Source organism: Rattus norvegicus, chromosome 1, assembly GCF_036323735.1.
Source record: "Rattus norvegicus strain BN/NHsdMcwi chromosome 1, GRCr8, whole genome shotgun sequence".
NCBI lineage: Eukaryota > Metazoa > Chordata > Mammalia > Rodentia > Muridae > Rattus > Rattus norvegicus.
In genome coordinates, this window is record NC_086019.1 from 237,121,926 (window position 1) to 237,137,765 (window position 15,840).

The 15,840-nt window shown below is 43.1% G+C and overlaps 1 protein-coding gene across 10 annotated transcripts in view; it reads left to right on the top strand.

The window, feature by feature from the left end:
- Il33 (interleukin 33) overlaps nt 1-15,840 on the top strand; it is a 34,420-nt gene that overhangs the window by 6,448 nt on the left and 12,132 nt on the right. For 2 of the 10 annotated variants that reach the window (XM_039084466.1, XM_063268631.1), the window contains exon 2: nt 2,926-3,110. The exons of 2 other annotated variants lie outside the window; for them this stretch is intronic. The gene's annotated coding sequence lies outside the window, so the exon portion shown is untranslated. Of the gene's footprint in view, nt 1-2,925; nt 3,111-5,397; nt 5,449-6,674; nt 13,085-14,650; nt 15,746-15,840 lie in introns of those variants that run through there. 6 more of the 10 variants (XM_063268636.1, XM_039084481.2, NM_001014166.2 and 3 more) reach the window with 6 other exon arrangements.

Consider the following 15,840-nt stretch of genomic DNA (forward strand, 5'->3'; position numbering starts at 1 on the left):
GTTGCAAAGCAACGTTAATATGGGAAGGAAACGTTAGTAAAACAAGCAAATTCTCACATTGCACTTGTGTTTCAGTGGGAAAAACAGTGGATCAGAAGTACTTTTGAAACATTCTGCTGCTGGCTGGGGTATCATAGGCTTTTAATCACAGCACTTGGGAGGTGGAGTCAGACAGGTGAAAGCCAACCTGGGCTACATAGTAAGATTCTGTCATAATCCTTAGCTCAAATGCTCTACCGCAGTAGCTTTTGTTTATGTTTGTTTTTAAAGGGTTAATTTCACAGGGTTGGGGGGTTGAGCACCAAGAACAATGAAGTTTTAGACTTTTGAAGGTAGTTACATTAAGAAAATTTACTTAGGCTTTTGTTAAGCTATTACTAATTAATTATAATCTACCCCACTAATTTTCTCAGTTATAACACTGTTGAAGTAGTAGACAATTTATGTAATAAATGATGTGCTTTGTTTAATTTATCACATTTCATAAACCACATCACACAGAAGTTCTGTATGTGACACCTAAGCACCTCAGGCTGACTGAGATTGTGTACAGCTAGCCAACCCTCTGCCTCACACCCCACCAAGGACAATTCTTACCTCTGGATGGGGGTCAGAGGCCTGAGAATAGCGAGCTTGGGCCCTGGGTTGGAGGGATGTTCCGTGTTCTGGGATGAACTTGCAAGGACCTGGGTTGGGTTCCCTGCACCCACATGACAACTCACAACGGACTCTAACTTCAGTCCCAGGCAATCTGATGCCCTTTCCTGGCTACTGCAGGCATACATGGATGGACATAAGTCACAGGCACTTTGCCCACGCAGTGCACACAAAACCCTCATACACATAAAATGATAAATAAATCTTCCTTAAAGGTTCAGGCAAAGCAAACTTTTGAAACTTGTTTTCAGTTAACCAGCAAGCACTCTACTCTAAACAGTAGGTGACCTCCTTTCTGTGAAACAAACACACACACATTTACATAAGAATTACAAACAGATCACTTTTATTTTGAGATAATGTTTTGTTCTGTGACCCAGATTGGCCTGGAACTCACTGTGTAACCCAGGCCAGCCTTGAACTTGTGGCAGTCCTCTTGCCTCAGCCTCCTGAGGACTAAGGTTACAGGTGTGAACTAACCTGCTTGGCTTGAAAACATAGATGTGTGTGTGTGTGTGTGTGTGTGTGTGTGTGTGTAGTGTATGTATGTATGTATGTTTGTGTGTGTATGTGTATGTGTTGTATGTGTGTATGTGTGTGAATGTGTGTATATGTATATGTATGTGTGTATGTGTGTGTATGTATGCATGTGTATGTATGCGTGTGTATGTATGTGTGTGTTTGTATGTGTATGTATATGTATGTGTGTAATGTGTGTGTGTGTTTGTATGTGTGTGTGTATGTGTATGTCTGTGTATGTTTATGTGTATATGTGTGTATGTGTGTGTGGTGTGTGTATGTGTGTGTGTTGTATGTGTGTGTTTGTATGTGTATGTGTTTACGTGTGTGCACGTGTGTGTATGTATGCGTGTGTATGTATGTGTGTGCTTTTATGTGTATGTATATGTATGTGTGTAATGTGTGTGTATGTGTATGTATGTGTGTGTGCATGTGTTTATAATTAAATGGAGTTGGCACATTTCCATGACTGTAATCTTGCTATTGTATCTATTGCTTTGAGCTTCCCTCTTTGGGTCTTAAATGTTAAAGTCTAGAACCTTCTTTCCTCATTTCTAAAAACACATGCTTCACTCTTTCAGAAGCTCCCCTTGTTAGTCCTTGATGGTTTTAAGGTTGCCTTTAAACGCAGTCCACAGGTGCATAGGGTCTACTCTAGGAGCTTCTTGGAGTATCCCGTGTGCCAAGAATGGAGTTGGGGGTACTGGCTCTGAATATAAACCTGTCGTGTGTGTGTGTGTGTGTGTGTGTGTGTGTGTGTGTGTGTGAAAACAAACTTCCTTTCAGTGTTTTGTGTATCTGAGCAACTCCTCCAGCTCAAGCGAGCCTGCTCCTTTACAGGGGTCGTAATTTAAAGAGACGGTGTGCTTTCCTTTGAGGCTGAACCCACGAATCCAGAGCACCGCAGTCTGGAAAAGCCTCGTGCTTCCCTTAAAAATAAACAGCGAACCAGGTGACGAAAGCCAGGGCTTTGCCAGCAACATTACCCTGGCTATGCTCCGGATTTGTGCACACTGCGGAAACCATCTGAAGTTTTGGGATCTAGGTACTGTTTCCAGGCTCATACTAGCCTTCGAGTTTTCATCCTCACTTAAGCAATCTATTTTGATTGAATCGCTGCCAGCTGCAGTCCCCCTCAGACCTGGCAGAATATCCCCGTGGTAAATTAGGCAAGAACCAGAAATAATTTATCATGCATGCATATAATATTTTGTCTTCACGAATGAGCAGAGCGATACATTTTGAGGTCACCATTCCTTATTCTTGCAAACTGTTTTCCTTTGTGGGTCTTTGGTATAAACATTTTAGACAGCAAGCCACACCGGCTCTAAAGGGAGCTGAAGGAAAACAGGTTGGATTTCTGGTAAGCTGACTGATTCAAAAGCCTGGCTATGGTCTGGCACCTTTTTCCCTTGAATATTCCTGAGCTTTGTATACACGGAGCTTTCTCCTACCTGTCCTCTGCTGCCTTCCACACAACGTAGTGGCTGTGACTCAGCCTTGAGCACATGCCTACAACCTGCCTCTTTCGCCCTCCTACGTTTTCCAAACTATAAGGAAACAAATAAGACTCCATCCCGTCCCATCATGCAACAGAGCAAGCAGATGAGCCGAGTCTTCCCAGAGAAAGGCTCACGGTAGTCAGTCACTCAATCCCACACACAAGACAAGAATGGCCAAAACAAACCCCTCCCTGACGGATATCCAGTAATTTTCCTCACATTTCCTTTCTTCTCTGCTGTTGTTTAGCATGTTAAAGAAACACCAGGAGAATGGGAGCATGATATCCACAATAACTGTCCTGTGAGCTGAAACCCCAGAGTCCTGCTCCCCGGCCCAGCAGACTCCAGCTCACCACGTCATATGCCTTACCAGTAAAGTAAGGTGTTTGGGGCCATCCCTGCAGTCTCAGGAGGACTTCCTAGATGCCCGAGGTACTTCATTGACTATCTGGTGTTAGCTTTAAGATCCTGGGGCTAATGTAAAACATAACCATCCACCCAGAAGCCTACTCTAAACTTTGGTTTTGTTCGAGCCCACAGCTTTTCTCTCTTTGGGAACTGACATTATAATCTCTCTCTCTCTCTCTCTCTCTCTCTCTCTCTCTCTCTCTCTCTTTACATGTTCATCAGTTTCACGAGTAATACCTCAAGATGCAGAGTGCTTCCTTCCACCTTCGCTCCTGCTTGAGACACTTTGGTGTCTTTGGATCTGAGAACTGACCTCTTTAGAAAGTTCTGAAAGGTTCTCAGCCATCATACATATCTTCAATATTGCTTCCTCAAATACACAGCACACTGTCTCCATCTACCCTCCAAATTTCCTACCCTCTCTCTCTCACGTGTCCACGTCTTCATGTCTGTGGATTGTATCTGAAGGAAGGCTTTCACACACTTCCCAGGCCATGGACTTGATCCACCCGTGTCAAATCTGATGCTTAGCTGCTATACTCGGTGTTCGTCTTAATACTTGTTTTAAAAGTTTCATATTTCATACTTTTCATTTCTTTGCTCGATAAACAGATTAAAAACTAGTTGTGTTGGGCTGGAGAGATGGCTCAGCGGTTAAGAGCACCCGATTACTCTTCCAGAGGTCCTGAGTTCAATTCCCAGCAACCACATGGTGGCTTACAACCATCTGTAAAGAGATCCGATGCCCTCTTCTGGTGTATCTGAAGGCAGCTACAGTGTACTTATATATAATAAATAAATAAATCTTTTAAAAAAAAAACTAGTTGTGTCACACACCTTTGCAGATCGTTCCAATGAATGAAGCCTTGGTGGTCGGTCTCTGCTTCTTTTCTCTGTCAGCTCCTGCCACCATCCTCAGAACTCATATTTACTTTGTCAAATTGGACTATAAACTATTCATTTGCCCCAAAGCCTCTCGTGAGGAATAGCTGGTGGTTTTCCGCCTGGCTACCATCTCTAAGATCTGTGTTTGCTGTTCTCATTGTTTTTAGGGCACTACTATGTTAAAACTGCTTTATGTGTCATTATCTGGGTCAGAATTTTGGAAGCACAGAGGCACCATGATGTCAGCACACACACTTGTCAGAGGACAAGTAACTCTCAAAGGGGCATGGTTGAGGCTGGCTTCCTAGCTGTTCCTTTTGTGTTTCTGGTTTATCTGTTTCAGTCCTTCCTGTGTTCTGTTTGCAGCTCCTTGGGAACTCAATTTCCAGTTAGAATCACCACCTTGGGCATGTCCTGGGCCTTATCCCCTAACTTTGGCACTTGGTATAACTTCTATCTTTTTTTCTGGGACATAAAAGACAGTTTTAGACGGAAACAGAGCTTGCCTACAGTGTTCTGGACACTACAGCCCAGACTAGCCTCAAATCAGAGATCCTCTGCTCCGTCTCCCAAGTACTGGGATCACTGGTGTGTACCACTACACGCAGCCTTTGATTCTTTTAAAAGGTTTTATTTTTATTTCATGTGTATTAATATTTTATTTGCACGTACATGTATATGTACCATATACATTCCTGGTGCTTCTGGGTGCCAGGAGAGTGTTGGGTACCCAGGAACTCAAGTTACTGGAAGTTGTAGGCCAACATGTGGGTGCTGGGAACTGGCCTAGGTCTTCTCCAAAGGCAGTGTGTGCTCTTAACTGCTGAGCCATCTCTCAGGCCTGACCATTCCTTTTAATATTTTAGTTTCAGCATTCTTGTCAGGAAGGTTTCCATGGTAACTAATCCACCATTATGCTGGAAATAATTTTTGTCTAACTGAATTTATAATGACCAAATGTGACTTTAAACTTAGAAACCATGCATTTATTAATACACTAACGATTTTGCCTTTTGTTTATGCACTGGTAACAAAATGTATACTTTTTTTTTTTAAAGAAAATTGTTCTTTGACTTGAAATGCTCTGAGAGTTCCCTTTTCTAACCACAGCACATTCTACAGAGATCACATCCCATGATACCCTAAGTCTTGAGTATGACCCTCACTCACAGGGCCAAATGATCCAGATCAAGGCAAACTTCTAGTTTTGTTTTCTTAGCAGAGCAAACCTTTGCCAACTAGGAAATTGTAATCTCAGAATGGCAAAGGAAGTTTGCTGGGATGTGAGGGTAGCAATAGAGATGAAATGTAACAGGATCAGGACTCTCCACCCATTCCTTAAAGTGTTTGCTTGGGCTTTTAGCCACTGTACCTTGGTGAATTACTTACATATCTGTGCTCTATTTTCTTTTCATCTGTGTAGGACAGAACATAGTATCCACCCTGGCAAGATTGCTGCGATGACCCAGTTAACTATGTAAAGTACAGTACTTGGTACTCAATACTTATTCAAGTGTGAATATATATATATATTATATAGTAATATATATCATATATGTAACTATGTAAAAACACTTAATCTAGTACATACTTGTCACATAGTGCTTATTCAAGTGTTAAATATATTTAATATATTTTTACTATATTTATTAATATATTAATATGTAATATGTTATTATAATGTATAATGTTGTCCCCGCCAGCGGGGACCCAGTTATTCAGGGTCCCGAAGGGGCGCTACCCTTGGGCCTAAATGGGGGGCAAGACAAGAAGGAGACCAAGCAAAAGTTCTGTTGTCAAGGTCTCGTTTATTGAGAGAAATGTACAGCATTTAAAGCTCTGAGGCAGGAATAGAAGCTGGAACTGAAGCTTAGGGGTTGGGGAAGTGCCCAAGGATATAAGGTGAATCACTACACTGCACGATATCCTCCTATAACAAAGAGGCAACAGTCTTCCGGGGACATGTTCTTTGAAAAGGTCGAACCCTTCTCAGGAATCTGCTCAGGGACATCCGGTGTTTTGCTCAGGCTGAAACATCCTGTCATTGCTCCCAGGGTCTTCCTGGGAGAGGCTTTAGTTCAACAATCTCATGTCTGTATGGCAGTCATTTCAAGGTTGAACCTCTGTGGCCATGCAGCCCAGAGTCACGTAGCCACCTTGAGCTATGCAGTCACAAAGCGGCCAGGCCCAAATCCAATACGGCTCCCTACATAATGTAATTTTTAAAAGATATGTTCCTGGTTGGGAATGGACATAAAGAGAAAAATGAATGAAACAAACACTTTATTCCTATTGGATATTTCATATTAATTTTGAATTTTTATTATAGTCATTTATGTATTTACTTATTAAGTTTTACTTAAAACCTAGTCTAAGGTAGGAGAAAAAACTTGTTTTGCCCTTCAGAGTTAAACTAAAAGCAAAGCTCTGTTTGTTGAGTGCACCATTCATGCCGTTACACACACCTTTTCTCTAGCACTAACAGCTTTCTGAATGCAGAAAAACAAAAGAAAACAAAGCGAACACCGCTGTGCAGGAGGTAACAGTGGCTGGAAGGGGAGCAGGATGGCATCCTAGGGGTGGGCAAGGGGCAGGCTCAGGTGTAGGTACCAAAGGGGACTCTGGGAGACAGGAAGCACCGCACCCATCCACTCGCCTCGCTTTTAAACCTGATAGAACAGTGTAAGGCCCAAGAAGTGGGGGGGTTGGGAGTTCGGGGGTCCTGAGCCTAAGCTGTCAGGATCAGGAAGCCAGTCTATCTTTTTTGAAATCACTACAGACTTAGTGCACACACATCGGGGACATCCAAAACACATAAAGTTATAGAATGGGTTTCAAGAGGAAGCCAGGAAATAAAGGGATGCCCTGAACTGAACATTTGAATGGGTAACCTACGATTGTAGAGCATGAGCCGGCCAGCTACTTTACTTCAGGAAGAATTGCCACCCAGGAACATGAAGTCTGATTCCCATTAGGCTAAGATACATAAAATTATCACTCTGCAAGCCAAAAATAGCGGAGTGGTGCCAGTTTGGTACCGCTCAACCCAGAGTTCCACCGGCTCTGCTCTGTAGACCTTAGAGATAGCCGTGGTGTCTCACACATCTTCCGTGGCTGATGCCTACTTTACCTAGTTCATGGAGATTTTGCAAGCACTGATCCAAACTACAGAATGTGTACTAATTACCTGTTATCAATAGTACCTGGAAAGTGACGCTGATACCACCACAGCCCTTACTCCCGAAGGGTTCGCAGGTCAACAAAAGGGACACGGAAACAGAGTTGGCAGTGATAAGCAATGCGAGCGACTTAGCTGTGGGGTATTAGGAAGGTAAACATCCGGCATCACTGGCAAGAACCGGTGAGCAAAGATGTGCAGCTGTGGAAGCCGGTGGGCACGGATGAAAGACAGCTGTGCCCTATGACCTAAAGCTACAGCGTGAGGAGGCGGAGGGAAAGGATAGAGGCCAAGGGGGAGCCAAGGACGCAGCAGCAGTGGGTAGCAGAGGGTCACAGGTAATAAAAGCTGGGGCCATAAAGACAGCTCGTGCTTAAAAGCACGTGGCGCGCTTCCAGAAGACCCCAGTTTGTTTTCCAGGATCTGTGTAAGGGAGCTCCCTCCTGGTCTCCTAGGGCAAACACAGGGCTCTCTCTCTCTCTCTCTCTCTCTCTCTCTCTCTCTCTCTCTCTCTCTCTCTCTCTCTCTGTGTGTGTGTGTGTAAATAAATATAATAATTTAAAAAATACTAAGTGCCTCTTTTCAGAAATTTTTCCAGGAATAACAGCATCCTCTCCTCTTCTCACCCTCTTCTCGCTTCTCCTCGCGGGTGATTGTCTGGACTCATTGATTTGTCACGTTTCTCCAGGGAGCACTTCCTTTCCCTCCCCAGGAGAGGGAAATTTCACAGCAGTGGGAGGAAGGAAAGAGAAAGTAACTCAGCTCTGCTCAAGCGGAGGAGGTAGCTTTCACTGCTGCTTTCCCTTCCTGTGTATCTTTTATTCCGACTTCCGCCAGAAAAGGAAGTGAAACCACCCAAGAGGTGCCCAAGAAGGCAGAGGGTTGGTGTAAGAGACCCACTGTGCGTCAGCGCTGTCCTGTGATGAAGTCACACTGTGTTAGAAAGCTTCCTCTTCTATCAGCTAAGACCAGGTGATGGTTTCAACGGGACATGACCTACAATCGCTAGAGAAAAAGAGACTAACCAATTGGGGCAGGCGTGTGCAGCGGGCCACACTGTATGGATGGCTTTGGGGATTGTCTTGGTTGGGTTAGTGGATGTGGAGGGATCTAGTCCACTGTGAGTGGCCGATTCCCTGGTTGGGAGAGGGGGAAGGTCCTGACCACTATAGAGATGGAGAGAAATGGAACTGAACACAAAAGGCCAGCATGTAAGCATTCGTTTTCTTCCCTTGGCTGCGATGCGATGTGAATACTGTTTAAAGTTCCTGCCTTGACTTCTCCCATAGGACTGTATAACCTGAAATTGGGAGCGTAAGAAAAAGCCATCCGTTTCCCAAGTTGTTTTTTGTTGGTGTGTTTTTATCACAGCTGTAGAAATAAAACTAGGGCAGATCATTTGGGGACACTGCTTCTTTCTGTGAACTAGCAATATGTCCTTGCGATCCCATCACAGACTCATGAATCTTCCCATGTTAGACCATAAAGGCTTGACAAAATAGTAAACTATGACTTGAGGCCCTGGAATTCAGCATCACCCCATTCTATCAACGTCTCCCATGCCTCCAGGGACAGAGCTTGTTATCAGATCTGGCTTCACTTACAATTATTAGTATAGCCTTTGCCAAGCTATCCCTCTGGCAAGAGGTGAGCTACTGTTTACTCACCCCTAAAAGGAAGACAATCATATCCAAACAGCTAATGAAAAAGCCCGTGGCTCACTTATGATGGATGGCCAAAGCAGTGCAGAAGCAGTCACCGCCACTCTCCTCACTGAAGAGTCTGTCCTAAGGGTTAGAGATGGCTCAGCAGTTAAGAGTGCATACTGTTCTTGGGCCTGGATTTAGTTGCCAGAACCCACATGTGGCAACTCACAACCACTGGTAAATCCAGTTCCAGGGATCTGAGATCCTCTTCTGGCCTGTGTAGGCACACACCCACACATGCATGGTGTGCATAAACTCACACAGACATATAAGTACATATACATTTTTTAAAGCAATAAGTATATTTTTGTAGAGTCTGATTTATTGTAAACTCCTTGCTCACCCTTCTTGACCTTCAGATGTCTCTTGTGCGGCAGCCATAGATTTTGTGTTGTTGTTTGTTTGTTTTTAAAAGGCCGGGACACAAAGCTCAGTTGGTAGAGTTTTTGCTTAGCACGAGTCCTGGGTTCAATCCCCAGCATCCCAGAAACTAGGTGTGATGGAAGCCTGTGCTTCTAGCACTTGTGAGATCAAGTCAAGAGGGTCAGAAGACCCAGACTGAGTCACTAAAGTGGTACAGTGGGTAAAGGCGCTTCCTGCTACATCTGCTAACTTAAGTTTGATGCTTGGGACCCAGGTAGTACAAGAGAGCAGCGGGCCTTGCAAGTTGTCCTATTATCCATTATTCATGGCACATGAGTAACAAATGAATGTAATTTTAAAAAGTCCTCTACTCCGTGACTTGTATCAATGTCTGGGATATGTAAATTTCTGTCTAGAAGAGGAGGAGGAGGAAAGGAAAGAATGGAGAGAGGGAAGAAAGGGATGAAAGAAGGAGGGAGAGGGAGGGAGGTAAGAAAGAGAAATGAAAAAAAAAGTCAAATCACATATTGCTTAAAACTTTTCTTTGGCTCCTTCTGTCTTTTAAGTTGAGACCAAGCTGCTTCCTTTGGCTTCTTGAGCCCAGCCAAACATGCCTCCTGCTCTCTGCCATCTCTAACCCCACCACTATGTTCCTGAGAACCTACTATGGTTCAGCCAGACTCCCCCTGTTCTTTAAGCAGATTGAGCCTGTCTTGACTTGACCCCTTAACCAGGAGTGTTCTTTGCCCAGAAGGTGTTTCTTTCTGCCCCACCCTGACCTCCCTTGCACCTTGTGGATGGACCTTTGACGTAAGTTGGGACTGCACTTCCTCAGCACCTGCTCTGCTCCAGGTTCCTGAGTCCGTGCTCAGGAAGATTGTATTTGCCAGAATATTACTCAACAGCTTCCTCCCGATGTGGAGTAAACTTCGGAAGGCAGAACTTTGACTGATTCACCACTGCAGCCCCAGCACCTAGCCTAGGAACAAACTGTTTGGCTTATTATTGGCATCATCATTAGACAGCCCTCTGTGCACAGACCCAAGCCTATCACTGCTATGACCTCAAGAGACCTCAGTGAAGTTAGGTTTCCTTGAAATGAATTCCAAACCATTTAATTACTTTCTTTAGGGTCAGAGGTTGAATTTCCTCTTTTCGATATTATCCAACTTTTCCAAGTTGAGTATACATGTCTAGTAAAAGTTTTCTAAAGGACCTTGCATTTTAATGGGATTGGTTACAGGAAATCAATCTGCTTCACCACATTTTCAAAGCAAGATTCTCACTAAGAAAAGTCAGCAGCCAAACCAACATTCTGATGACCTATCAACAGCTTTGGTCAGTGAAGGGAATTGCCTGACACGTAAGAGGGCAGGAGTGTCTAAAGGACTTGCTGGTTGACCAGAGGTAGATAATACACCCAACTGAAAAGAAAATCTTCACATGCTGTCCCATGGGCTCATGCTGATGGTACACAGTCCCTGACCTAAAATGGCAATGCAGTATTTGTTTAACGTAACTTCCTACAGCCAAAGAGGCCACCACACACATTTGTACTTTGGAAATGATTACAGCTCACACTTTTTTTTTTGTTTGAGACTCAGAACTATGGGGTTTCTCATGCTGACACTCAAGGGCTTTGCGAAGTGTGTGACTGGCCCACATTCAACCTCATACACTTTGTACTGTTCCTACAAACATGACCCCAGCTCTTTTCTCACTGTGTCTGGAGTGTTTTAATTGGCCATCAAACTGGTCTTCTTTACTCTCTTTTTCTTGGGATGGCCCTTTACAGAGTCAGAAGACTATGCTCACAAAGCACATTGAATGTTTCTCAATATTTTAAAAGCTTCCTGCTATCAGCCAGGCATGGTGGTACACACTTTGGTCTCAGCACATTGGAGCCAGAAGTAGATGAATCCCTGTGAGTTCAAGACCAACCTTGTCTACATGGAGAATTCCAGGCCAGCCAGGGGCTACATAGTGAGACCCTTGCTTCAAAAAAAATAAATAAATTTTAGAAGTTTCTCACTATTAGAGGCCTTTACTCACAGCCCTTTGCACACTGCTCCCAACATAACGCATCAAAACTTTACGTAGTCTAAACTGGACTGCAAACATAATTCGAACAAGCAGTTGAAAACAACATACATATATACATATACATACATGCATGTGTACATATATACATACATACATTTTGAGGATGGTCTCAAAATCACAAAGATATATTGTCTTCTGCTTCCAGGGAGATGGGATTAAAGGAGTGTATCACCACACCTCACCACAACTTACATTTCTGTGCTCATAGTAATCATGAATCAATCAAAAAATCCAAGTATAAAATATTAAAAAGTAAAATTTAGAAAATAGCTGTAGGCAAATCTTCTTTCAGTCATAGATGTGAATGATATCCTAAAGCAAGGCACAAAACTCACAATTCTTAAATGCAAATACCATTTCCATATGATATTTAGAAATTAGATATTTCCACACGAAATTTATCAATTAAGATTTCATTTAAAAGCCCAAGCACCAAGGCACAACGTTTCAATAAGCATTGCTGACGGAGGTGACTTTCTTAACTGTATCTCATTATTGTGATAAAATACTTGGTAGAAGCCACTCAAGAAGAAAAGGTTCATTCCAGCTCACAGGTCAGGTAGTACAGCCCATCACAGTTGAGAATGCATGGCAGCAGGAATACTGATATAGCTGTTCACACGGTAGCCTCACCCAGCAAGCAGAAAGCTGTGAAAGCCAGTGTTCGGCCCATTCTCCCCTTTGAATTCAGTCCAAGACCCACAACACACGGAATAGTGTCCTCAAAATATTCCTGTTTTTCAGAAAGATAAGTGTGTCAAAGGTGACAACAACTATGGCAGCCTCAGGCCGTGGGGGTGGGAAACGGGAGAGGGAGAAAATTCATCTAGACTGTCAGCCAACTACAAACCAACACACACCTTCGGAGGTTGCATGGAAATAGCTATTAAGTCATGAAGTGCATGCACCTCTTGATCCAGTGGCAAATTCCACTACTGTAAAACTGGTGTTACCAATGAACTTTGACATTTTCTAAGAATCGTGCACATGCGCCACCCTCCTTCGGCTGGACTACTGACGTGAACAGAGGAAAAAAAAAAAAAAAAAACACTAGAAAGAGCCAAGTGTTAAGCAAGAAGGGACTGATAAAAATAAATTTATAGGATGGAAAGCAGAAAACACTCGGGATACAGTGTTAATTTTAGAGAATGGAAACGGGGGCTCATGAAACATTTGTAGTATCATTCTACTTTCTACTTAGAAATAGATACATGTGTGAGATTTCAGCATGGAAGGAAGAAAAAAAGTGATAGCATAGATACTTCCTAGACATTTACCTACTTTCTAAGGGCACTCATCTATCCTTTCAGAAAAATCAGAAAAATATTTGCCTGCAAAAAACAAAACAAAACAAAACAAAACCAAAAAAAAAAAAAACCAAACAAAAAAAACCCAAAAAACAACAAAACGACTCTTCTACAGAAGAGATGGTCTGTTCTGTTTTCTTAGATATTCTATATTCCAGAAAAGGCATCACTGGGCGTCCGTTTTAAAGATTACATCTATAAGACAGTAATTAAGTATAACTCTGAAAGGACTGCTCTGTTGGGAATGTGTCTGGAGGAGAAGGCTACACACACCCACACATTCCATTCAGATTGCTTCATTTGCATAACTTCATTCATTCATCAGCTACTGTAACCAGTGCTGCTTAATAGGAGCTACTACAGTATAAATAGAACTGCAGCCTGACTGCATTAGCACAAGGGCTCACTGCAGGAAAGTACATCCTTTAAGACCAGCTATCTCCCATCACTATTAAGGTGAGTGCCGTGCCGATCTGCAAGAATGTTTGCTCTCTGTTATTGAGGGGAAACAAACACAGCATCTATAGGCTCTCAAATAATTCAGATAGCAAGAGAGGAAAAGACTTGTTACTGGATAAAAGGGTTGGTTTTTCAGAATGGGATTTGAAAAGAGTTCTGGATTATACTTTGAGTTTTGCAATTCTAATACATTCTAGGTCGATGAGTTTGTCCTTAAACTCGCATTCCTTAGTTTCTTATCTTGTAGAACCATGCAAGCTAATGGTCCTTTAGGGCAGAGTTCTTCTACATGTGTTTGCGCAAGCTTGCCCATGGGAGGAAGGAAGGGAAGAGAAGATTATGAGATCAAATAATTACTGAAAATAGAGAAAAACAAAGGCAGGCACGGCTCCTCAGTGAGGACCGACTGGTATCAATACTATGCTATGTACGAACTCCAAGTCTCCAAGAAGGTAGACTATTGACTTCAACACACGGATTTAAATAATTTAATTTAAATAGTTAAAGGCAATTTTGATGACTGGTGCAGGCAGGTTATTATTTAAACTGTTTCCTGCCCAACTCAAAATCTGACCTTTATATGGGTACCTAATTCCAATATCCCCCACAGAATGGTTAAAAATTAATTACTCTGTAAAAGTTACAACCCTGCTTTGAAGGAAATAATTTATTCTGAGCCAGTGATGGTCATGGCTTTGTAGCATGGATTCAAGTCATCTTAAAGGATACATTCCCGAGCAAAAGCCAATCATACGCCAGTACGTTCAACGTTAACAGTCAACAAAGGGAAGCACAGAGAAAGGAGGAAATCTCTTTTGTCGGTTTTGTATGCCTCTAGCGTCTTAGCTTTGGGCTAAGCATGAACAGCACTTTCTGAGAGCATCAAATCAGATACCATTATTAAAAGAAGTGGCCGTTTACACAAAATGTCCGAGGCAGCCGGAGATGATTTTGGCTCTTGATCATAGACCTTTTCATAATGGCAATATTTTACTCCGTGATGGAGAAGAGTATGTAGGATATTTAACCCAGACGCAGGTCCTTCAGGGAACTCTGCCTTATGTCAACATCTTCAGAAATTTATTATTACTCTTTCAAAGAAGCTGGCCTTTTGCTTTGAGTATAACACGGGCTGAATGTTTAAAGCGAACTACCAAGTTCTGATCTACCCCTGGCCCCTTCCTCGCAGCTGTTAACGGATGCAGTTGTTGGTCGTATTGGCGTGTGTTCATTGCCTGCAAAGCTTCATGCAGTGACTTTCCCTTGGGAATGCATTGTTTAGGTTGACTTGAATCCATGTTATTAAACCCATTATCAGTCATTATTGCTGGCTCAGAATAAATGGTTTCCTTTAAAGCAGAGTTGTAACTTGTATAGAGTAGTTAATTTTTAATCCTTTTGAACAAAGGAGAGAGATGGGATGGTAAGGGAGGGAAAGAGGAGCGATAACAGTTTGAGTTTCTTCCTCCCCCTCCTCCTCCTCCTCTTCCTCTTCCTCCTCTTCATCCTCCTCCCCCTTCCTCCTCCTCTTCCTCCTCCTCCTCCTCTTCCTCCTCCTCCTCTTCTTCTTTTGGTACAGTATAAGAGATAAGTTTCTACTTCCGTTTCTTATACATGTGGATATCCAGCTTCCCCAGTTTAAAAATACTTTAAGACTATATTTTTCCAATGTGTTTTTGATGCCACTATCAAGAATTAGATGGTTCTATTGGCCCGAGTCACGATGTCATTATATTTTAATTTTTAGAAAATTTAAAAAGAGGGGAAAAAAACGACAATGTCTTAGGGTTGAAACGATGAGGAAGATAATGAGAACTAAAACTCAAATATAAAAGAAGTAGGTAAAATTAGAAGAGGGATAAAAAACCAAAAAATTCGAAATAATAAGTAATAGTTTAAATGAAAGGCAAATAAAAAGAGCGACCGAAGCGCCTTTCCAGGTCTGTGAGCCGAGGGCAGTAGCTTAGAGCTTGCTCCCAGTAAGCATGCTGGGGTAGTGAGGACACACATCTTCAGCGTCAGGGCTGTGCTTACTCTAGAATCTGAAAGTATATGCTTTCGTCTTTTGCAATTACGGTGCCGTGGCATTTCACAACAATTTCTACATTCCTTAGGCTAGGCAGGTTCTCATTCACTCCAGAGAAGCCTCAGTCTGCCGTCCGCGTCCGCGAGTGAGGCAAAGTCCAGCTAGTTCACCTCCGAGCGAAGGGAGCAAACGCCGCGCCTAGTTACGTCCAGATAGAGGAGCAATCAATCAGTGTGCCTTGGTTTATAAGTAACCAGCAGCTGCACGCTTGGAGCTGAATAGTAGGGCTCGCCACCAGAGGGCGGGACCACTGATCACTGTGTCTTCCTTGGCCCAGGCTCCCAGTAATTGAAACTTCTCATTGGATTGTTCATACCCTCCCCTTCCAGGACTGTCTCTTGGCCAGTAGCATGGCAGCGTTCCCAGGCATCCTGATTTGTCACCTGTCTGTATTTTCCGATCTCCAGAGTGGCTCAGTGTCAAACAATAGCCCCCCTTTAAGACAGCCTCTGGTCGCGGCACTCTTACCATTCTTACGCTACCGGAGAGGGATAGCGTGGCTTCTTTACTTCTAGGCAGCAGTGAAGAGGAGCTCGCCCTCAGACCAAATTCCTGCCCTGGATTTAAGGCTTGTGAGAACTGTGCTGTTAACCATGGGTTTCTTTCAGCAGCGAGCAGCGCAATTCTATTCTTCTTATGGCCACCTAAACTCAGGATGACCATGCGA